Source organism: Schistocerca cancellata, chromosome 2 (assembly GCF_023864275.1).
Source record: "Schistocerca cancellata isolate TAMUIC-IGC-003103 chromosome 2, iqSchCanc2.1, whole genome shotgun sequence".
NCBI lineage: Eukaryota > Metazoa > Arthropoda > Insecta > Orthoptera > Acrididae > Schistocerca > Schistocerca cancellata.
In genome coordinates, this window is record NC_064627.1 from 642,402,755 (window position 1) to 642,427,761 (window position 25,007).

Sequence of the window (25,007 nt, forward strand, 5' to 3'; positions counted from 1 at the left end):
CTGAACTCAGCTGAAGATTAAAAAGAACCTTTTGATGGCTCCGGTCATGGTAATGAACTCTCTGAGTAAGATCTACTACAGAAAATGAAATTAGCTGCAAATTTATTCCACATTTCTTTTTTACGTTCAGTTTCAAAATGTGGAAAGTCACTCGTACTGTGCGATTATGTCTGTTACATGTATATGTGGAATACGTCATATGTAAATTACAACTGCATCAATGGCCATCGAAATGTACGCCTATGTAACAGTTTATTTCTCCGTTATCCATTCAGCAAACTATAAGCTGCCTTCACTGTTTTTTAATTTATTGTTCTGCTGTAAAATAAACTACTGTTGAAGTTATTATAGCACGCATTGTGCTGAAACAAACATGATCTTGGAAAATATCAATAAAATTTGGAATAATAGAAATCAAGATCTCCAATATTCAACATATACCTTTCAATCCTGACATGGATGCCATGCTCCCTGTTAAACGGATGACACAAGAAGACGCTATGATTCTAAATACAGCAGCATTTTTACGCTTGTAACGAAACTAAATAGCAACTTCACTGAAAAATTGAAATGTAACATAAAGAAGTTACTGATAAAACTGTTTTAGACGTGAGAGGCTGTGCAGGAAACGTAGAAAAATTATTAGCAATTGCATAGAGCTTGGCGTTCATTTTGTAGAAACGTCAATTGAAACTCTGCGTGATGGAACTATGGACTATGATTATTATTACTTCATTTATATACGAACTGAAATAAATATATATGCAAAGTTAGATGCTTAATATTTTAGAAAACGGTTAACTGATAAAGCGTTCAGAAGAAATGTTTGTTTGTTTTCCGTGTCCAGATCAAATATTATGTTTCCAATAGTTAGCCACCACAACGGCTTTGTCGTTGGCTTGTAGCAGGTCACTAAAACTGCAGGGCTCCGGCAGTAGTCGGCACATGAGCAGATGTGCCTCGTCTTGTACCTCTCCGCATCCGCAAAGAACATTGTCATCGCTAGTGAGCAGTCCCCACTTACACAGATAAGTTTTGCATCTGGGTACACCAGCCCTCAGCCTATTTAGTGTTCTCCACACTGTATAAGGAAGTTTGTTTCCAGGTGCCATTTGCTCTTTTGGTATTATCTGCAGTGCGGTTTGTTCATTCTCCCGTCTACGGACTCTATTATCTTCCTGTGAACCGTCAAGGATCTTGGTTCTTGCAATAAAGCTATTTCTAGACTTAAGCCTCCGAGCCTGAGTGACGTGCCCATTCAGTGGGTGTCGAGAATCTGTTTCTTTCTTTGTTCTCTCAGCGTCTGCTGCCACCTGCCTTCTGATCTTGGATGGGGCAATTCCAGCAAGTAGGTACAAATTACCCGTTGGTGTGGGTCTGAGACAGCCTGTAACAATTCGCATTGTCTCATTTACACTTACATCAACCTGTTTAGCATGTGCAGATGCTTCCCATACTGGCGCTGCATAGTCTGCTGCAGAAACACACAGAGCAAGTGCTGATGTTCTCAGTACTGATGGTTGAGCTCCCCATTCATAGTTTGTCAGCCTGCGGATGATGTTATTCCTGGAGCAGACTTTAGCAATGAAACAGATTCAGTTGCGTATACTGCCTTTTCGAAATCAACGCAGTCAAAAGCTGAGTATGTTAATAGCCACTTCTACACTAGCCATCTATTGGAATGACAATATTTGTCTCGAAAGTCGGTATTACGATGAACAGATAAACCAACAGTAAAATTAGAAGATACTTACATCTATAGTATGAAAATGAACAATAAACGATGTCAGAAAAATGTGTTTTTTAAATTGCAAAAATATCTACCCACAATCTGACACTCTGTGAGAGGGATGGGTTATAGACAGTAACTAATTAATAAGTTGGCATTGCGGTGTAATATGTTCTCGTATCTGTAGCATCTTACAAACGAAAGGCGACACATGACATGCAGAGTAACAGTCGCATATAGCTTTATCTCATGGATTACATAAAGAAAAAAGAAGCTATCTCCACTGCAGTGACATGATAGCGATCTGACATGTAACATGTAAGTCAGTGTCAGTTACTGAGAAGTTCATCTCTTCTGCATCAGGCGAAAGTCTGGAAGTTCAGCTTGTATCCGCTTTTACGAAATCAACACAACATTTGTACTTCAGTATTCATATCCCCGGCCTAGAAGGCGAATTAATTTAGCCAACATGTGCACACATTACTCATATTCAATGTTATGCAAAGTAATGAAAAATATATTATCTTTAGAACAACTCGTGTTATTTAAGGATAAGGCACCCATATTCTATCGAATTCATATTTCACATTAATGAACAGTGACGTAGTGTATTGGTGAGGCAATTTCTAACTCTTAGGAGGTTGTACACATCATTTTCTAAAAATTACCCCAGAAAAGTATTTTACTCTAAATGCGGGGAGCTCTAGCACTCGGGTGTAGGTGAAAGTGACAGGAACGAAAGCTAAGCCTGACAATGAACGCATTTAAAGTCATCCAGTACCCATGATGCCCACATACCTAACATATTCTTAATTCTGCTGAGAGAGAGTGGGAAAACGTGGAAGAACGGGGTGGGGGTTGGTAGAGCTGGAGTGTTGGGGGAAGGGGTTGGTGGATGTAGACAAACGTTGCTTTCCTGTAACAGTTTTCTTGTTTCCTGTAAAAGCGAATTACCTGGCCTCTTTCCTCAATTTACTTACCGATCTCCAGTGAATTATTTGCAATCTGCTGTCAGATGGAACAGAGTTGCAATTCGTAGCGCGATCGAACGAAAAACAAGTTTGATATAAATCTGTAGTTATCTCCCAAAGGTAATATGATCAAGACTGCATTGTTTTATCCTATCTGAGGTTCCGTTACTACGTTGCTCGTAAATTATAGACATTATAGTCAGCTAGCAAACTGGTAGGGGGAGGAAGTATTGATTTCCCTTATGTGGTAAAACTAGACGAATTTTTAAGAAATATTCGGTCCTAGAACTTACTGTCATCTGCAAGACGAAAAAATCTTGTAATTGGTATCCATATCACTCCTGATTTAATGTGTGGGAATACTGCATGTCGTTGTAAACTTTGTCGTCGATGATAAAAGATGGCGCCCCATAATATCAGACTCACTGTTTGTCCTCTCCCAAAGTACATCGTTGGTCTGTCAACCGCTTTTTATGTCGCTTTCTCTCTTTATGCTGTACTGCTCATCTCTAAGCGTCTGTGGCTGCTGCAGCAGTTCCACAGATTCTTGCAACTTTCTGATACCACTGATTTTATTTTCCGTTCTCATCGAGTGCTCAGTTAACCATTCATAAATGTCTTTGTGTAATCAGCATATTTCACATAAATTTATATTTTTCTACAGCGGGTTTTCCGTACATTTACTTTCATGTGTTTCACCATATCTTGGTTTTGTACTTTAGCAGTCTATGTAATTTTTTTTTATATTCTTCTTGGCGTTACTTCTCAAATACATCCAGTTTGTTCTTGTATGCTTTTCCCTCAGTCACACTTCACTTTCATACACAGTTAACTAAACTTGGAGTTTCAAGATGTTAGACCCTATCCTAAATTATCATGTAAACACTACTGGCGTTTTGCTGAAGGCAGTTTTCTTCACCTCTGCCTCACTGTTGTTCCCAGTTGCGTCAACCACCAACTGTAATCTAGCTTTGGCCAATAGTCAATATTTTTACCTTTTGATAGCTTGCACCCCTTGATTAACTATTCTCAATCATTCTTGTTAGACTATTCTCGATAACTAGTGTATTATTTTTCGATAATCTTAAGTTAGTAGTGGGAAGTAGACTTTCCATTGTACTGAACAGCTGGAAGTTGGACGTAATTCGTTCAGAAACTCCATGTGATCTTTGATTCTAACTAATGTTATTTATTTTACAGGCACTTTCTTTCAAGTTCTGATATTTCCTTTCACTTCCGTTTGGTTATTCAGACATCCATTGGTGTACAGTATGATAACTGATCACACTCAGCAGGAAAATTATAAAAATAAATCAACTCTTAGACTACAGTGAAAAATTTCAAGCCAATGCGCAGCACACATTTGGGCACACAGACCAACAAAAAACACAACACAACATAACGGCTGGAATGTGTTATCTCCCTCTATTGCATAGAGTATACCTCAGTAGTAGGGCAAAGGGTGTTCTGAGCCATTTTGTTTGTATGGGTTGCATACATTAATGGCCAAGCATACACTCAAGAGGAAACCTATTGTTAGCCTAACTGATTTGTGATCCAGTAGGTGTTGATTTATGACCCTGTGTCGATAAACTGTCCCTCTAAAAACACCCCACTCCTCCTCCCTCCAATCCTGTGAGTCATCCCCAATACTCCCTCCCTTCCCTCACCAATACAAGCACGCTTTTGATTACAAATTAATGAACCAATTAATTAAATCGATCAATTGATTAATCTCCCAATCTGGGAAAACCCCCAGCACTTTCATCTGCCCCCCCCCCCCCTCCTCTCCACCCAACTCGAAACTGACAGAAAAAAGTCCTAGTCTATGTTGAGCTGCTAGAGAGGAGGGACATAGTGTAGTTTACTTTCTTTACTTTTGGTGCTAACCTGTTGGATAATGATGGCAAATGGTCAACTCTCCCCTCCCCCAACCTAGAGATGCATAGGAAATACTCAGTTTGTGATGTCTTGTTGGACTGGAAGGTGCAAGTATTACCTTGTCCAGCAACTATATGTATTAATTTCATAACTATACTGCTGCAGATTGGAGGTGCTCTGTTGTTGGAAAATTTTTGTGTGTGTACACACCTTGATGTGCAGGGATTGGATCAACTGAACTAGAACATAATGTCACTACTAGAGGGCATCTCATCCCCCAGCCCCTCGCCCCCTCCCAGGAAAAAGAGGCAGGATAATGACTTAATATGTGCTGGAGAGGAAGGATCTGATGACACAAATTTCAAATCATTCTGAATAATGTATTACTAGACATTTTTTCATCTGTTTGTGGTAGACAGGACACCTTCCTGGTGGGAAATAGCTCAATTGAGGTACCTCCATTCTTATGAGATCACCTCACATCCTGTTAGTGGATACTTGTGTAGTTTGGCAAAAATCCCTACTGCATCTATCCCCAATCCATATGTTCCCCAGAAATATTCAGGCACAACTGATTAATTACATGCATCTCTGGAGGGAAATATCTCATTAAATTGATTGACTTTGTGTAATATTGCAATCTGAAGGAAAACGCCTGACATGAAATCAATGTCGACATAACTCACCACACATAATTAAAATATCAGATAACTGTCAAAAAACCTCCTATGTGCATATTTGCACACACTGCATTGCAGCATATGTGCTGGACCATTGCCAACCCTTTGAGTCCCAAGTGCTGAACTGGGAGGAGCTACACACCTGTGGAGGAATGCATGATACTGAATGTCAGCTTCCTTTGAATTTTGATACCAGACTGACTTCTTGTTTTGTACCCAAACACCCACTTTTCACACCAGGAAAGTGGAAGCAGCTGCTCTACATGCTCGCTCTGCTGTGCAGATAGTGACTGAGTTAGTACACAATACCACCAGCAGAGGACGCTGAGACAATAAACCTACTCACCTATCCTCCCTCCCATCCCCTCATCTCTTGCTCTTCTGACTACTTCCTATTGAAGAAAGCATTAGGTGGCAGTAACTCTTTGATACTGATACTTGGGGAATTACTATCACAACACTTGCTCTCTCTCTTCCTATATCTCTCTCTACCCCTATGCCTCTCTCTCTCTCTCTCTCTCTCTCTCTCTCTCTCTATCTATCTATCTATCTATCTCTTGAATGGCTACTTTAAGCACCTATTGTGTGCCACTGGAAACCACAGCAAAGCCTCTTTTGTCCTGTGAAGAGAAGGGATTTAGCTTTTCCAACAATTTAGAACTCAAAATAAACAAAAATAAGCTACCCTATGGCCTTCCTTCCCAGAGGTTCAACACAGCTTGGGTCTTTTTCCCACCAATTTACAGATAGGGAGTAAGGAAGGATAGAGGGCAGGGGAAGTCTGGTGGATTTACAAAAGTTGGAAGGGGATAATTGATTAACAGATTTAATTAAATAAGTCAATCAATTTGAAATAAAAACTGTTCAATGAAAGGGACAGGGGAGGGGAGTGTTGGAGATTTTCCAGATGGCCCGGGCCCGAGGAATTGGAAGGAGAGGGGCAGAGTGTTTCTCATATGGGCAGATGATCTCCCGGAGGTCATAAATCAACACCCAGCTGGCCATAAATCAATTAACTTAACAATAGGTTTGACCCTGAGTGTATGTTTTATCTTTATTGTATGCAGTCTGCACACAGAAATGACTTAGAATTCGCTTTACTCTACTACTTACCTAATTATCTCCAGACAGCCTAAAAGCAATAACCACAACTATGTAGAAACACTTGGGGTACGAACTACCACTGTTATTATTATGCTTATGACGTTGCATCCAATGATCTGTAAATAGTATTTTATCTTTGTGTTAATGATAGCTGAGCTGCCTGTTTGTGGGCTGAATTGCTTCAACATATACAGAAATTATGAATTTTTGTACAGCTGTAAATCTAAAGCATGGCTTCCAATCGCGATCTCAAATTCCAGACTGATCAGTTTATTGTTTGCACTATTGATATTGGCAGCACAATCCAGTCAAAACCCTGAACTACCTCCTACAGCCTTTCATTCACGTTAATTTGGAATATTACATTGATACATTTGTCTGTAAAATGTTTTTCTACCGTGTAACGAATGCAGCACTGGATCACTGCAGTAGCGAACCTAGAATTGTTTTTGCTCTTCGTGTAAACGCGGAGAAAAGACCTATAACTTGTAGAACAGAAGGCAGCTACAGCATTCAAAATTCAGTAGACAAAAACTTTATTCCAAAGAAGATCTAAATGTTTTACGCCACTTGAAGATGGATGCAAGTCTGAAATATATAAAAAAGAGACAGATGATAAGCGTGGTTGTTATATTTCTTCAAGAAACCTAATCCCTGTGCGTACGACGTCCTTGTAGCTGAGAAATCGACTTGTTCTGCCCTTTGTGTATCTCTGCCCCATTGCTAGGGTACCTGGGGATACCTGCCCACTAGAGACCGCGTAAGCAACAGCAACCAGTGATGAAGGGGTTACTCGGCAAGTGAGCAGGAAGTGACTTGCCGGCGGAGGTATGGTCGTTTGGAGTTTCGGGCTTACCAAGGACGTGCAAGTGCTCTGTTGGACTGAAGATAGCTGGAAGGCGCGACCTGGCCTGTGGGGTGTTGATTTTTGGGGTGTACTGCACATGTTATTGGTATCGTGAGCTGGTTGTTTCTCTACACGAACCTGCACTTTTTGTCGAATTTTTGTGTAAGGCAAATCGTCAATTAGTTGTCCAGCAAATTACCTATTCAGTGTTTAGCAGACTTGTATTCATTGGCGTTTTGTATTTTATTAGAAAAATTTGTAGCACTTTCAGTGGTGGCCAGTCTTGTTTTATTCACTGGTGTCTTGCAGTTTATTAGAATAGTCGTTAATAGCGCTTATGTGTCTGTGTTACTGGACAAATTAACCATTATTTATTGTCTCATTTATAACATTCGGGAGCAAACTGGGATATCGAACTCACTGTATGCTTTGATTGGTGTTGTGGCATTTACTAAATCATTTTGTTACGTTAATTTCTCATATATCTGTAGAACATGTATCTGTTTTGTTAAGACAGACGGCCAACTGATTGTAGGAATATCGTTTAGTTGGTTTATTAGAGGGAGGGGACCAAACAGCGAGGTCATCAATCCCATCAGATTAGGGAAGGATCGGGAGGAAGTAGGCCGTGCCCTTTCAAAGGAACCATTCAGGCATTTACCTGAAACTATTTAGGGAAATCACGGATATCCTAAATCTGGATGGCCAGATGCGGATTTGAACCATCGTCCTCCCAAATGCGAGTCCAGTGAGCGATTCTAGTAAATTTGCATTAGTTGTCATTAGTGTCTTCCGAACTAGCCGCTTGCATAATAATTACCTTGTGATTTGTTTGTTTGCTGCTTCTGCCCATTGGGCTTAGATGGTTCCTTCTGTATATCTAATCGGCTATTTCCATTTTTCGCTGACCGATGATCCTTGAGATTAAGCGTTTGTCTTGCTTTGGTGTTCTATTAAGTGTTTGTCTTGCTTTGGTGTTCTATATTTCAGTGCTACATCATACCGATATATCTGTAGAAAGGAGAGGTGTGACCTGGCAGCAAGTGGAGGAAGAAAATTGGTGGGAGGACCAAGCCAAATGGAGAGTGGAGAGCACTCTTCAGCACCCAGACCCGCCAGTAGCTGGAGAGGGATTCGGATATAGACATAATACCGATAAGGGAATCTTTATGTTTATCATTTCTCATATGACTTAATGACCTGATTTCTTCTAAATCTTGCTTAAATAAGTCTAAGCAACACCGTCTATAGGTGGCCTTTATTATAAGTTGCACCTAGCGTTTGGTCAGCCATTAAGCCGTAAAGCTCTCTTTCTTTGGAAGAGCGATAACCTGCTTGCCCACAGAGAGGTGTTCGGACGTAATCTTAAGATCACTCAAATTAGCTAACAACGTCCTTCGCCAATTATAAAGCTTGTTTTCAGTTTTCCTGTATCTGACTTAAATGCAATTCAAGTTCATTGCAGTGACATTCTGTTCACTTAATATTGATTAGTGTTACTGTAAACTAGTGTTTATGGTGGGGGCACAGCTTACCTCAATAAATTGTGTATGTATAATTTATGTACTTCAAATTGTTTTGGCTTCACCGTAGTTGGCATTTATCACTGGGCCTTGAGGCATTCGTGCATTTGCTAAGTGTAGTTATTTGATCGCTCTATTAACGTTCTTGACCTGTAACTGTCTGTTAACGAACAACACCGAATGGTAGTAATTTACTGCAACTACTTAATGATATTGTTTCGGCCCGTTTAATGTGGACAGTGATAGTTTCTTCTTTTAAATAATCGTTTTGCAACCATGCAGTTCATGGAATGTATGTCAGTTTTTGACAAAATAGCATTTAATATATTCACCGATGAAGTGAGTCTTGGTTTTAAGTGCCTTATTCAGTAGTCAATAAGTGCTCCCAGTATTAAATTGTGTATTTTACCGTTGTAAAGAGCTTAATTGTTTCTGATAATAAACTGCTGCTCAAATATACTATAGTTTGTGATCCCACAACTTTGTTACTCTACAAGCAGCTATATCGAAATCACCTTAGGCAGGTGAGATCCAATAAACTGTTCGCTATCATTTTGTACTGTATAAATATGAAGTATTACATTTCCAAACGAAACAAAACGTATGTCTGTGGTTCTGCAGCACTTGTTCCTGCTGGAGTCCCCTCGCTGTCGTCCATCTCATGTTTTCCTTTTTCATTCCCCGTGGTGTCATTTTCCAGGAGCGCTCAGTGTACAGACCACTCTGCTGTGATAGTTATGGTCTTTGTCGACTGCACTACCTGCATCTGCCGTCCCTCGCCACTTATATTTCTTCTGCAATGTGAATTGCTCTCTGGAGATCTCAAAATTAGCATCCTGATTAAATTCGCTCCGTACATGGAGTATGGTTCCGCGGTATTTCTTTGACTATTCTGGAATGTTAATTCCAGAAAATTCGGCAAATGTCATCTATGTACCTCATGCATGTAAACATTGGTCTGCATATCTCTTACTACATGATCCGTGTTTTACCAAGTTTGTACTGAAAACAGTCTTACTCTGACACTATATGTCTTCCCTGAAATAATTTACTGAGCTGCTCTCCGTCTGACTGAAGCATTGAATACGACAACATTTACATTTTACCTTTCGCCCCTAAGCACAGTAACTTATGTTTATTGTTGTTAGTTTTAGATAAGAACTGCATATCTGAATAACTGATAAGTACTCACGTCTTCTACTTATCTCGAGTACAACTTCAACAGTCCTAACTTTATGAAATGTTTTAATTATTTGCAGTAGAAAGCTACCGAGGAACGTAAAACTACCTCATATAATCCCTTCTTTCTCCAAATCCATGTACTTCATTAACTGATTTGTCGACTTGTGTATATAACTGGATCGATTGTAGTTCCGTTACACATTCTCAATATTAAAACTGAAGTGTATCGATCGGCAGTGAAGAGTCCTAAGTACAAATTCCGGAAAGGTTATTCTTTTCGCTCATTCTGTAGTGATGGAAACTAAATCATTTGCTTCTACCCTTTCTCTTAGACGTGTCAGCACGCCAGTCTGTCTTATTTTGTGCCTCTTCCTGCACTGCTCCAGCAACAAAGGATTAGTGAATGTTCATATTCCTTCATATATTTCACTAACTGCCTGTTTTCCTCACTAACACATTCTTCATTAACGCATCTCGACTTGGATCTGTATCCCAATACCTTAGTGTTTGACGATAACACCAACTTAGTCTTCAGAAAGAATATGGTCACGCCAGTAGTCTTTGAAATTCTTAACGACTTTCATATTCACATCACACCTTGTGCCATTCACTGGTACCGTTATTGTTTCCTGCCCGAGCAAAGTCTCTGGCCTTTTCCCGACAAGAAACTTTTCCATGTCACCCTCGTAATAACTGCAGGTGTAGAACTTCATAGTAGTCTCACCTAAAGATGGGTGGGACAATCTTCAGGACAGCGTTGTGCACGTCATTTATGGTGGGGATCTGTTAATGAAACATTACTATCACTTAACACATTTATTAACAGCAAGTACAGCCTTGTCCTCCCCATGTCGCCAGTGACCAGGGGAGCCAATGGAGCCCTCGTCAGGCTGTTTCTTCATGACGCAGGTGCGCCCCTCAGTGTCGCCACTACAACGGCCGCTCACATAGCAGTTGTAATGGGAGAGACATTGCTCTGGGAAGGCACCCACAAGCGCAGAATGAAGTAGCCGAAGTCGTGAAAAAGTATGTCACAGTCTCTGTGCAAGAGAGCGCCATAGTTCATATGTATCGATTAACTGGGGGTAGCAATTACTTTGATCTCCCAGAATTATGGTGGTTGACCAACTCTCCAGAGAACATTAAAGGCCTGCAGTTCTCTGGTGCTGGAAGGCACCAAGTCCTGCCATCAGCGAAGGTGAGAATCAGGCAGCAGTAGCTTTCAATAGCGGAGTTCACCTGAACTAGCTGTTGGTGGAATCATAAATCACAGTCAACAGATCATCGAAGGAGCATGCCAAGTCCCGCCCCATAAATGTTTCGCTACGATAATGAGAATCTAATTGTGCAAGTCAAGATATTTGTACTTGATGAGCTACACCAATGATATTAGCCTTTACTGGAGAGGGATGAATGTATCCAAGTAGTCTGATCTCACGAGTGCTCTGAAACATTCTTCATTTCATGTTTTCAGTCTGTTCATTTCTGCAGCATTAGCGTCCTATACAGTCGTTATTGTGTCACGAGAGTGATGTAATGAAGTCTTCTCAAAAAAATGGCTCTGAGCACTATGGGGCTTAACTTCTGAGGTCATAAGTCCCCTAGAACTTAGAACTTCCTAAACCTAACTAACCTAAGGACAACACACACATCCATGCCCGAGGCAGGATTCGAACCTGCGACCGCAGCGATCGCGCGGTTCCAGACTGAAGCGCCTAGAACCGCTCGACCACCATGGCCGGCCGCTGTCTTCTCAGAGATGCCATTCTGCTACATCGGTATCTGAGTCATCTGAGTCAGGTGATGTGTAGCAGTGCCAATACCGCATGCCATGTTGGTTGTTCTTCCAGGTTGGCATTCTGATGTTGGAGCTGCATACTCAAGAGCCTTGCTTTAGCTCTTATCTTGACGCTGTCCAGGGAAAACGTGAACAATCACTAATATCCACTGGGTTTATTAGTCGGGGGCGCTATAGCCATATCATGCCACCTGCGATCAAAGCTGTCAGACTTCATTCTGGGCTAGTATCCTTCCAGATTTCCAAGTTTCACCATAACATTCAAGATTCTAACATTGTACGACCCGAGTTGTAATCAATGGTGTTCAGTCCCCACAATAAGATCCACGAGGAAACTAGGTTAGCTTCAGTACTGTTGTAGAACCAGTCTTAGTTGGAATGTCTTAGAATGTGTGTTTTTTAATTCTGTGATTTATGTTACTTCTGCATGGGCATGTCTGTGATCATTGCAAAATTTTCCGCCTTTAGAGACCGTTTGCTAGTCCTACAGGAGGCTGCTAGCCTGTCTACATCTACCTATCTGTGCACTTTTGAAAGTATCCTTGGCAGGGAGAAGACATTTTATATCAGGCTATTATAACAATGAGCCAAAGTATTATTCCATCTATTTCCTGGAAGGATTTAACGCGAAGAGCTACTTTCTTTCATACAAATCATGAATTTTGTTTACCCACATCTTTATCTTTTGTTCTACTGTCTAAAAAAATGGCGCTGAGCACTATGGGAGTTAACGTCTGAGGTCATCAGTCCTCAAGAACTTAGAACTACTTAAAGCTAACTAACCTAAGGACATCACACACATTCATGGCCGAGGCAGGATTCGAACCTCCGACCGCAGCGGTCGCGTGGTTCCAGACTGTAGCGCCTACAACCGCTCGAGCACCCCGGCCGGCTGTCTTTCTCAGTTGCGTGCAGTATTAAGTAGGCAATTTTTACATTAGGTCTGTCTACACACAAACAAAATGATTTTTATCCTGGCATAAGTGTTTGACCTTAATTTTTGGCAACTGATCATGAGTTGCATGAATTATAAACGTATTTATCGGCGTGCTACTTTGCTTTACTTACTTCGCTTTACTTACGAAAGGTTGTTGCTATTACTTATTAAGGGGTGGCTTATCATGTGACCGTGTCCGGCGAGCGCTCCACTTATTTTCGCGTTTGTGGTGGGAGAAAGTGGTCGGAGAACAGTGCAAGTTTCTGCATGAATAGCTGAAACTGTAATCTGCCATGTTAGACAACAAAGACCAGTTCAGCTCTGTAGTTCGGCCGTGTGCGATTTTCCGTGATAATGAGTGTGTTCTTGCGGGCCTTGCGGCAAGTTTAGTCGGCGGAGCGGGAGGCCACTGTCCTCTCTGGCAGCGGCGATGCGTGGCGCCTTCCGCTAATGGTGCGCAATGCAGGTGGGTTGGAGGGGAGGGGGGGGGGGGCTGACGCGGACGTTGCTGACAGCGCGGCTTGCGGCGGGCTGACTGCGCAAGCTACATCTGTTCGTTGCGTCACGCGACCCAGACAGCGGCAGCCGACTCAGCAGGTACCCTCTACAGAAAGCTGGCTGCAGGTGTTGTCCTCCGGCGTGTGGCCCTTGTTTCCTCGCGCTTCTTTAATTCTGGCACTGACACAATGCTTGAATACGAAAGCCAAGGTAACAGCGTTTGACAGGACTAAGGGTGTTTTTCACTTACATTACACCTAGATATCGGAAGCTGGCTGTTTTTTACCAAATATTTCACGGTGTGGGCTCCCTCCACCTGTCTTTGAGGAAGATTTAGGGTACGTCCATATCAGCTCATAATGGAGCATACATCGTGGGCCAATCTGGTGTCGGCTGCATCAAACACCGCTGAAGGCAGCCAGACGCCTGAATTAAACATTACAGTACATAGTAGGAAATGGGAATGACAACACGCCAACACTGAAACAAGAAGCCACCAGACAATCTAGCTCAACGCGGGATGTAGCACCCAGAATCAAAAATAATAGAGGCTGCAGACGAAATTCTGACGGTTTTTCGATTAGAACTAAAGCAGAAATGAGTCCCCACCGCAAATACTGCACCAGTTAGGAATAAAATATGGATATTAGAACCCAGTCAAATCCGACTTCGTGGACATAATGATAAACTGACAATGAAAGACAGCATAGGGAATTAGCACTGGAAGATGCCCCTAACCAACAGACAGAATTTCATGTTTGCGAAGTGAGATCGCAGCCCTAAAGGTAGAAAATAAAAAATTACGCACTGAAACTAGGCCAACACGATTAACTTTAGCTCCAGTCTGCGGCATCATGTCCAGGTACCAAGCCGAAAACCAAAGTTGGAAAAAAAATCGAATCAGAGAATAACCAGGATGGTAAAGCCATAAGGGAAACCTCAACAACAGCAGTAAACCCTAGGGTTGAAAAAACAAAAGTTAAATCGATAAGGAATGCAGCAAAATAAAGTAATTCTAGAAACTGAGACACAAACGACAAGAGGAAGAGTGTTGAGAAAGCATCAACTTAAAGGACAGTCGATGCGAATAAAAAAAAAAAAATAAATAAATAAAAAAAAAAAAAGGACCACTGCTAACTGCAAACAGCGTTTCTACAACGTTTTGAGATCAAAACTTTCTGGAGTAACTGTTTGAGATCGATCTCAGCGACCACATAACCAAAGTAGAATTTCAAGAACAAATCAAAATACGCGTCAAAACAGGTCCGAAAGACAAAGGAATGGTAAATAGTATTCTAGAGGTGACCCCAATGGTCAGAGTACTGTTATTATAGAGGGATAAGGTTGTGACCTCCCTTTTTTGGCCATCTCTTCCTTTTCTTCTCTCTCTTCTCCTCTTCCTTCTTTCTTCGTCGTACCGCGGCTGTATCTCAGGGTTTTCAACACAAAAAGGGAGGGAGAAAGGGAGCATATGTGTGTGGTTGATCACGATAACGTAGTGCTGTGTGTGTCACCCTTATCTCCGTTTTGAGAAGAGTGATGACTGAAGCAAAAACATTCCTCTAAAAGAAAAAAGGCGTCTTCTCTTTTTTGAAAAAAAAGGTAAATATTAGTGTAGACTATAATGTCTATCGTTCTACCAAACTGAAAGAACACGACACAGTTTGTAATGTTTCAACTTCGGATGAAGTTAATTGATGCCCAGGAGCTGAAACAAAACTCATCCGTTCCAAATGTCATTCACGACGAGAGTAGTTAGTTTTCTGGTGTATGTGTGTAGTGGTCACTAATAATTGAAATGATCGTTCCGGTAATTCTATCACAATCTGTTCATGGGTTGCTAAGCAACGTATCAACTAGCTGACTATTCCGTGATTAATATCTGTCGTATTCAAACAGTAAATCAACTCACACTTGCTTTAAGCATCAAGAACACTTACTATCCCTTCCGATGATTCTTTGATAGTTATTATTAGGTTAATGTCAATAAATCACGGTCAGTGTCACTTAATCCTTCACGCGACTATAACACGCGATAGCCTATCACGTATCTCAAACTTCGCGCCGATATTTCAAAGTCCACGTGCAATTTTTTTGTAACAACCTTTAGCCGTGGTTCCCTAGAATATTTTCTAAACCAACACCCGGTTATGAATTATGAGTTCTATGTCCATCCATAAAAATTACAGAGGACCCGCACTCGATTACGAGTTGTCCACGCACTCGAGCAACTCAGAAGGTATCATCTTTCTCAAAGACAAAAAATATCACGCATAACTCAGCATTGTGATCTGCTATGTCAAAACACATTAATATCCATCTCATGAAGATTCACTACCTACTGATCCTAAAAATATTGTATTTAAGTAAATTCTTTACTCCATAAGTAACTAATAAAATTTAGAAATGATTTACGTGCATACTGTGTCAGACACTCAGCAAAGATTTCACAACAAAAAAATCTCGACTTGAGATGACGTCATGGGTTACCTGTTTTGACTCTCCTACTCTCACGTGACACAAGGTATATCCGACTGTAGTGGAGATCCCCACAAGATTTTTTCTTAAAGATTTCGAGAGCAATACGGACGATTACCCGTGTAGTGCTACAAGGTGTACAAACAATTTGAATCTTTTCGCATTAGAGACTACGTGTCAGTGCAAAGGTGCCTCAAGTAATGGGATTTTGGCCATAAGTGGCAGGGAAGCTATCTGTGGCAAATTTGCGAAACCTGATCAAAGAAAATTCGAATGTCATGAAGAACCAACTGGTTGCTGTACTCCTTGCAATAAAAAGGGAAAAAAAACAGGTACCAAAACTCTGGGGCCAGAACGCCCCACTTACAATGAACTCTGCAAAAGATAAATAGAAAAACAGAGTATGATGTCACCAACTATGTTCAGTAGGACACGCCAAAACAAAAGCAGTGAGACAGCAGTACTCTTTGGAAATTTAGATATGGATATGAATACAAATATCAACAACGGAAATGTACAGACGTCCTCTCAATAAAACACGGATATATAAGGAAAGAGCACCCCAACCAGTCGTCCTTTCTTGCAGGTTTTATTTGGCAAATCCTGATTTCAGCTAGTTCAAAAACTGTGACTGACGCCCGAACAATAGGTATTGTTGTTGTTGTGGTCTTCAGTCCTGAGACTGGTTTGATGCAGCTCTCCATGCTACTCTATCCTGTGCTAGCTTCTTCATCTCCCAGTACCTACTGCAACCTACATCCTTCTGAATCTGCTTAGTGTATTCATCACTTGGACTCCCTCTATGATTTTTACAATCCACGCTGCCCTCCAATACTAAACTGGTGATCCCTTGATGCCTCAGAGCATGTCCTACCAACGGATCCCTTCTTATAGTCAAATTGTGCACCAAACTTCTCTTCTCCCCAGTCCTATTCAATATTTCCTCATCAGTTATGTGATCTACCCATCTAATCTTCAGCATTCTTCTGTAGCATCACATTTCGAAAGCTTCTATTCTCATCTTGTACAAGCTATTTATCGTCCATGTTTCACTTCCATACATGGCTACACTCCATACAAATACTTTCAGGAACGACTTCCTGACACTTAAACCTATACTCGATGTTAACAAATTTCTCTTATTCAGAAACGCTTTCCTTGCCATTGTCAGTCTACATTTTATATCCTCTCTACTTCGACCATCATCAGTTATTTTGCTCCCCAAATGGCAAAACTCCTTTACTACTTTAAGTGTCTCATTTCCTAATCTAATTCCCTCAGCATCACCCGACTTAATTCGACTACACTGCATTATCCTCGTTTTGCTTTTGTTGATGTTCATCTGATATCCTCCTTTCAAGACACTGTCCATTCCATTCAACTACTCTTCCAAGTCCTTTGCTGTCTCTGACAGAATTACAATGTCATCGGCGAACCTCAAAGTTTTTATTTCTTCTCCATGGATTTTAATACCTACTCCGAATTTTTCTTTTGTTTCCTTTTCTGCCTGCTCAATATACAGATTGAATAACATCGGAGAGAGGTTACAACCCTGTCTAACTCCCTTCCCAATCACTGCTTCCCTTTCATGTCCCTCGACTCTTATAACAGCCATCTGGTTTCTGTACAAATTGTAAATAGCCTTTCGCTCCCTGTATTTTACCCCTGACACCTTTAGAATTTGAAAGAGAGTATTCCAGTCAACATTGTCAAAAGCTTTCTCTAAGTCTACAAATGCTAGAAACGTAGGTTTGCCTTTCCTTAATCTCTTTTCTAAGATAAGTCGTAGGGTCAGTATTGCCTCACGTGTTCCAGTGTTTCTACGGAATCCAAACTGATCTTCCCCGAGGTCGGCTTCTACTAGTTATTCCATTCGTCTGTAAAGAATTCGTGTTAGGATTTTGTAGCTGTGGCTTATTAAACTGATAGTTCGGTAATTTTCACATCTGTCAACACCTGCTTTCTTTGGGATTGGAATTATTATATTCTTCTTGAAGTCTGAGGGTATTTCGCCTGTTTCATACATCTTGCTCACCAGATGGTAGAGTTTTGTCAGGACTGGCTCTCCCAAGGCCGTCAGTAGTTCTAATGGAATGTTGTCTACTCCCGGGGCCTTGTTTCGAATTAGGTCTTTCAGTGCTCTGTCAAACTCTTCACGCAGTATCATATCTCCCATTTCATCTTCATCTACATCATCTCCCATTTCCATAATATTGTCCTCAAGTACATCGCCCTTGTATAGACCCTCTATATACTCCTTCCACCTTTCTGCTTTCCTTTCTTTACTTAGAACTGGGTTTCCATCTGAGCTCTTGATGTTCATACAAGTGGTTCTCTTAACTCCAAAGGTTTCTTTAATTTTCCTGTAGGCAGTATCTATCTTACCCCTAGTGAGATAAGCCTCTACATCCTTACATTTGTCCTCTAGCCATCCCTGCTTAGCCATTTTGCACTTCCTGTCGATCTCATTTTTGAGACGTTTGTATTCCTTTTTGCCTGCTTCATTTATTGCATTTTTATATTTTCTCCTTTTATCAATTATATTTAATATTTCTTCTGTTACCCAAGGATTTCTACTAGCCCTCGTCTTTTACCTACTTGATCCTCTGCTGCCTTCACTACTTCATCCCTCAAAGCTACCCATTCTTCTTCTACTGTATTTCTTTCCCCCATTCCTGTCAATTGTTCCCTTATGCTCTCCCTGAAACTCTGTACAACCTCTGGTTCTTTCAGTTTATCCAGGTCCCATCTCCTTAAATTCCCACCTTTTTGCAGTTTCTTCAGTTTTAATCTACAGCTCATTACCAATAGATTGTGGTCAGAGTCCACATCTGCCCCTGGAAATGTCTTACAATTTAAAACCTGGTTCCTATATCTCTGTCTTACTATTATATAATCTGTCTGATACCTTTAAGTATCTCCAGGTTTCTTCCATGTATACAACCTTCTTTCATGATTCTTAAACCAAGTGTTAGCCATGATTAAGTTGTGCTCTGTGCTAAATTCTACCAGGCGGCTTCCTCTTTCATTTCTTAGCCCCAATCCATATTCTCCTACTACGTTTCCTTCTCTCCTTTTTCCTACAGTCAAATTCCAGTCACCCATGACTATTAAATTTTCGTCTCCCTTCACTATCTGAATAATTTCTTTTATTTCATCATACATTTCTTCAATTTCTTCGTCATCTGCAGAGCTAGTTGGCTTATAAACTTGTACTACAGTAGTACGTGTGGGCTTCGTATCTATCTTGGCCACAACAATGCGTTCGCTGTGCTGTTTGTAGTAGCTTACATGCATTCCTATTTTCCTATTCATTATTAAACCTACTCCTGCATTACCCCTATTTGATTTTGTGTTTATAACCCTGTAGTCACCTGACCAGAAGTCTTGTTCGTCCTGCCACCGAACTTCACTAATTCCCACTATATCTAACTTTAACCTATCCATTTCCCTTTTTAAATTTTCTAACCTACCTGCCCGATTAAGGGATCTGACATTCCACGCTGCGATCCGTAGAACCCCAGTTTTCTTTCTCCTGATAACGACATCCTCTTGAGTAGTCCCCGCCCGGAGATCCGAATGGGGGACTATTTTACCTCCGGAATATTTTACCCAAGAGGACGCCATCATCATTTAATCATACAGTAAATCTGTAAAGCTGCATGCCCTCGGGAAAAACCGGTAACTGATATGCATTGAAACTAGAAAATAGTGCATTGATAATGGCTAGGCACAAGCCAAAATCTCGATTCGCCAGATAAAACCCATAAAAAAGGACGACTTCTTCCTGTACTCTATCATTTATAAATCAGATCACAGCCACTGAGTGCACCCATGTTCCTGATGGAAGGCAACTTGAAAAACACGGACATGAAAACCAGCATCCCACTTTACAGAAGCCATCACAAATCACCAGCAACCTAAACAAGAGCAAGGCGAAGTGCAACAGCTTGAAGGCAACAACCTGGGCTGCTGCTGTCCATAGGCTCTCCAACGGACATGAATCCCTCAATAGTTGCAACGTTGTGCAAGAAAAATATTTTAGTCTAACAGATTACTTCGAAGATGCGTCTTTCTACGGTCCCACGGTCTACAGTGCGGCGGCGCACATTAAACACGAACATTTTCATTCTACAACACTGAAAACGGCGAACTTTCTTAGAGTAGAAAAACTGAAAGAGGAATCCCTCAGTAAAGAAGACTCTGAAGACAACTCACTACATTCAACAGCACATAAGAATTACGGTAGACATCCGAGACCAGGTCATGCCCACCAAGAGCAGGATCGTGGCTCAGTCGTTAAACGCAACACACCACACTTAACAAAAGTACATAGAAATGACGATGGACATTCGAGACACAGTTAAGACCAGCCAGAACTAGGTCATGACACAGACGAAACACCAGTATATCTGCTCACACCAAACGTAAATTAATTCCTACCTCACTAGAGGAGAGATTATCGTATAAGGAAATAACAGCTATAGAAGCATATGAAAATGGCGCATCAAAATATAAGCCACACAAGCAAACTGTACATCTACATCTATATCTACATGGATAGTCTGCATATCACATTTAAGTGCCTGGCAGAGAGTTCATAGAACCATCTTCACAACTCTCTATCATTCCAATATTGTATATGGCTCTGAGCACTATAGAATTTAACTTCTAGGGTCATCTGTCCCCTAGAACTTAGAACTGCTTAAACCTAACCTAAGGACATGACACATATCCATGCCCGAGGCAGGATTCGAACCTGCGACCGTAGCGGTCTCGCGGTTCCAGATTCTAGCGCCTAGGACCGCTCGTCCACCATGGCCGGCCCAGTCTCGTATAGCGCGCGAAAAGAATGTACACCTTTATCTTTCAGTACGAGCTCTGATTTCCCTTATTTTATCGTGGTGATCGTTTCTTCTTATGTAGGTCGGTGTCAGCAAATTATTTTCGCATTCGGAGGAGAAAGTTGCTGATTGGAATTTTGTGGGATGATTCTGTCGCAACGGAAAACGCTTTTCTTTTAATGATGTCCAGCACAAACCCTGTATCATTTCTGTAACAATCTCTCTCATATTTCGTGATAATACAAAACATGCTGCCTTTCTTTGAACTTTTTAGATGTATCCCGTAAGTCCTATCTGGTAAGGATCCCACACCGCGCAGCAGTATTCTAGAAGAGGACGGACAAGCGAAGTGTACGCAGTCTCCTTAGTAGGTGTGTTACATTTTCTAAGTGTCCTGCCAATAAAGCGCAGTCTTTGGTTATCCTTCCCCAAAACATTTTCTATGTGTTCCTTCCAATTTAAGTTGTTCGTAATTGTAATACCTAGGTATTTAGTTGAATTTACCGCTTTTAGATTAGACTGATTTTTCGTGTAACCGAAGTTTAACGAGTTCCTTTTAGCACTCGTGTAGATGCCTTCACACTTTTCGTTATTTAGGGTCAACTGCATTTTTAGCACCATTCAAATGTCTTTTCTAAATCGTTTTGCAGTTTGTTTTGATCTTCTGATGACTTTATTAGTCGATAAACGACAGCGTCATCTGCAAAAAACCGAAGACAGCTTCTCAGATTGTCTCCCAAATGGTTTATATAGATAAAATGGATAAAGAACAGCAAAGGGCCTGTAACACTACCTTAGGGAACGCCAGAAATCACTTCTGTTTCACTTGATGACTTTCCGTCAGTTACTGCGAACTTTGACCTCTCTGACAGAAAATCACAAATCCAGTCACGTAACTGAGACGATATTCCGTAAGCACGCAATTTCACTACGAGCCTGATGTGTGGTACCGTATCAAAACCTTCCGGAAATCCCTTGTCAATAGCACTCAACACTTTATTTGATTAAAGAGCAAGTTGTGTTTCACAGGAATGATATTTTCGAAACCCATCTTGACTGTGTGTCAAAAGACCGTTTTCTTCGAGGCAATTCATAATGATCTTACACAGTATATGTTTTGAAATCCTGCTGCATATCGACGTTAAAGATATGGGCCTGTAATTTGGTGGATTACTGCTACTGCCTTTCTTGAAATTGGTGTCACCTGTGCAACTTTCCAGTCTTCTGGTACGATTCTTTCGTCGAGTGAACGGTTGTATATGTTTGTTAGGTATGAAGCTAATGCATCAGCATACTCCGAAAGGAACCTAATTGGTATACAGTCTGGACCGGAAGACTTGCTATTATTGAGTGATTTAAGTTGTTTCACTGCTCCGAGGATATTTACTTCTACGTTACCCATGTTGGCAGCTGTTCTCTATTCGAATTCTGGAATATTTACTTCGTCTTCTTTTGTAAAGACATTTCGGAAGGCTTTGTTTAGTAACTCTGCTTTGGCAGCACTGTCTTCGATAGCACCTCCGTTGCTATTGCGCAGAGAAGGCATTGGTTGTTTCTTGCCACTAAAATTCTTCTCATACGACCAGAATCTCTTTGGATTTCCTGCCCGGTTTCGAGATAAAGTTTCGTTGTGGAAACTGTTTTAAGCATATCGCATTGAAGTCCGCACTAAATTTCCAGCTCCTGTAAAAGATCGCCAATCTTGGGGATTTTTGTCTGTTTAAAGTAGGCATGTTTGTTTGTTGTTTCCGCAACAGTGTTGTAACCAGTTTTGTGTACCAAGGAGGATCAGCTCCGTCATTTGTTAATTTATTTGGTATAAATCTCTCAATTGCTGCCGATACTATTTCTTTGAATTTAAACCACATCTGGTCTACACTTATATTATTAATTTGGAATGAGTGGAGATTGTCTCTCAGCAAGGCGTCAAGTGAAATTTTATCATCTATGGGAATACGCACGAAAAGACAACTCAAGTGCAAGAAACAATCATCACTGAGAAACAAACGCAAACAGAAAACTTTAAACAACAAAAAGAAGCCAAACACCATATGTATATTAAAAACAACACGCATACACAAAAACCTCACACTGAAAAATCGTAACCGTCTTCACCTGATGAAACACGACTTCAGCCAAAACCGGGAACTACATCAAGAGATAAACACCTCGATCCAATACATCAAAGCCACGAAGTAAGAAATAATAGAGACTATATTGATAATGAAGAGAAGTTGCGCTTAAGTCAATTGAAAAATAAAGGCGTTTTAGAAACTGCACTAAGATTAGTAAGAATACTGAATCACCCACTGGGCGACACTATTGGCTACCCCGTGACTGAACAAACAGACAGAATGATTCTACGAACCGAAAATCTACTAGCAGGTAGATTTAAAATCTGTAGTCTTCTGCGGGACGAAAAAATGAAGATCTTAACCTCGACAAAGTTTACAAGTACCTGGTAAAAGCCCGTGGACGCATTGACCATGCTCACACTCAAAGCACGCCGATATACTTAGTTTTTACTAAATTCTCGATGTGAAAAAGAACCGTACACATGAGGTGCAAGAATTCCAGATCTTTCATGGTAGTGCATCCAAATCACAGTCGCAAACAAGTCCATGGCTGCAACCGTGGTAGTAAAGAGCAACTTCACAGTAAAACAAATAACGCAACTATGCACACAACATACTGTTACAGTGGAAATAACTTCAGGCAGGGACACATGAGTGGTGTCGTCGATCCACGCCCAGTACTCCTTTGATCTAGAGCCTTCTGCTGAAGTAATAAAAGAGTCAGCGTGATTTGCAAATGGCAGACGTCTCCTCACTCACAACAGCCAAGGTTACTATTATGCAAAGCAAACTGGCAAAAACTAAGCCACGTGACTTCTCTATGCATCATACAAGGAAGCACAGATTACAGAGCTCGCGTTCTTACAGCCGAGTACAAGCTACAGCAATACCTGCCGCACTCGACGCACCCAAACAAAGGGCAGCATGGTCAGCACTATTAACAAGACTAAGAAAAGACACTCACAATAAACGACGAAGTCAAAGACAGCACAGGAAAGAGAAATTAGATTTTAACATTACCGTTACGCTGAAACACGATGCAAGGACGAGCTAAATAAGACCAGGAAAGACCACTGGGAAACTACGTGAGGACAAACTTACAGAACAACATCTGGGAGAAGCCGTTTTAAACTGCAGACAGAACGCATCAGGACTCCAACAGTATCACCAACACTGAATAAACCAGATGGTAAAAGAGGCTGGAATGCACAGCACTGTATCTCCTCAACAAACTACAGGGCTATTACAAATGATTGAAGCGATTTCATAAATTCACTGTAGCTCCATTCATTGACATATGGTCACGACACACTACAGACACGTAGAAAAACTCATAAAGTTTTGTTCGGCTGAAGCCGCACTTCAGGTTTCTGCCGCCAGAGCGCTCGAGAGCACAGTGAGATAAAATGGCGACAGGAACCGAGAAAGCGTATGTCGTGCTTGAAATGCACTCACATCAGTCAGTCTTAACAGTGCAACGACACTTCAGGACGAAGTTCAACAAAGATCCACCAACTGCTAACTCCATTCGGCGATGGTATGCGCAGTTTAAAGCTTCTGGATGCCTCTGTAAGGGGAAATCAACGGGTCGGCCTGCAGTGAGCAAAGAAACGGTTGAACGCGTGCGGGCAAGTTTCACGCATAGTGATGTGAAAGATTCAGTGTTTAAACCTCCTCTACCAAGAAACGTGCCAGAACTGCGAGCTCGCATCAACAATGCTTTCGAACTCATTGATAGGGACATGCTGCGCCGAGTGTGGGAGAAACTTTATTATCGGCTTGATGTCTGCCGAATCACTAATGGGGCACATATCGAACATTTGTGAATGCCTAAAAAAACTTTTTGAGTTTTTGTATGTGTGTGCAAATCATTGTGAAAATATCTCAAATAATAAAGTTATTGTAGAGCTGTGAAATCGCTTCAATCATTTGTAATAACCTTGTACTTCCTGATGATGCCCACACTCAGAACAAGCAACTTCACACCAACCTTCGCAGATTATTTTATGACAAATATGAAAACGAAGGAATCATAATCCCTAGTGAAATGGTAATAAATAAAATAAAGAACGAAAAGGTTCCGGGCCCAGATGGTACTCACCACCACTTATCGTGCCATACCTGACAGCCCTGCTACAAGGAAAACACTGAGTATACAAGGTGACAGTAATTGAACTATATGGAGAAAACGAAAATTAGTTACAAAGTACGGCATGCACACACCTTATTAAACATGTCTACTGCACAACAGATAATCTAATTTACATTATGGCATATACGATAGGCCTGCCATCATTGGCGATGATGTGGCTGAAGTGTCGAAACATCGATGGTGTCGATGTTTTTAGCTCAGCAATGGTTTTGGTGTTATTGCTGTACACCTTGTCCTCAATGTACCCCCAAAACAGGAGTCGCATGTGTTCAGCTCCAGAGAATATGGCGGTTAATTGTGGCCAAAGC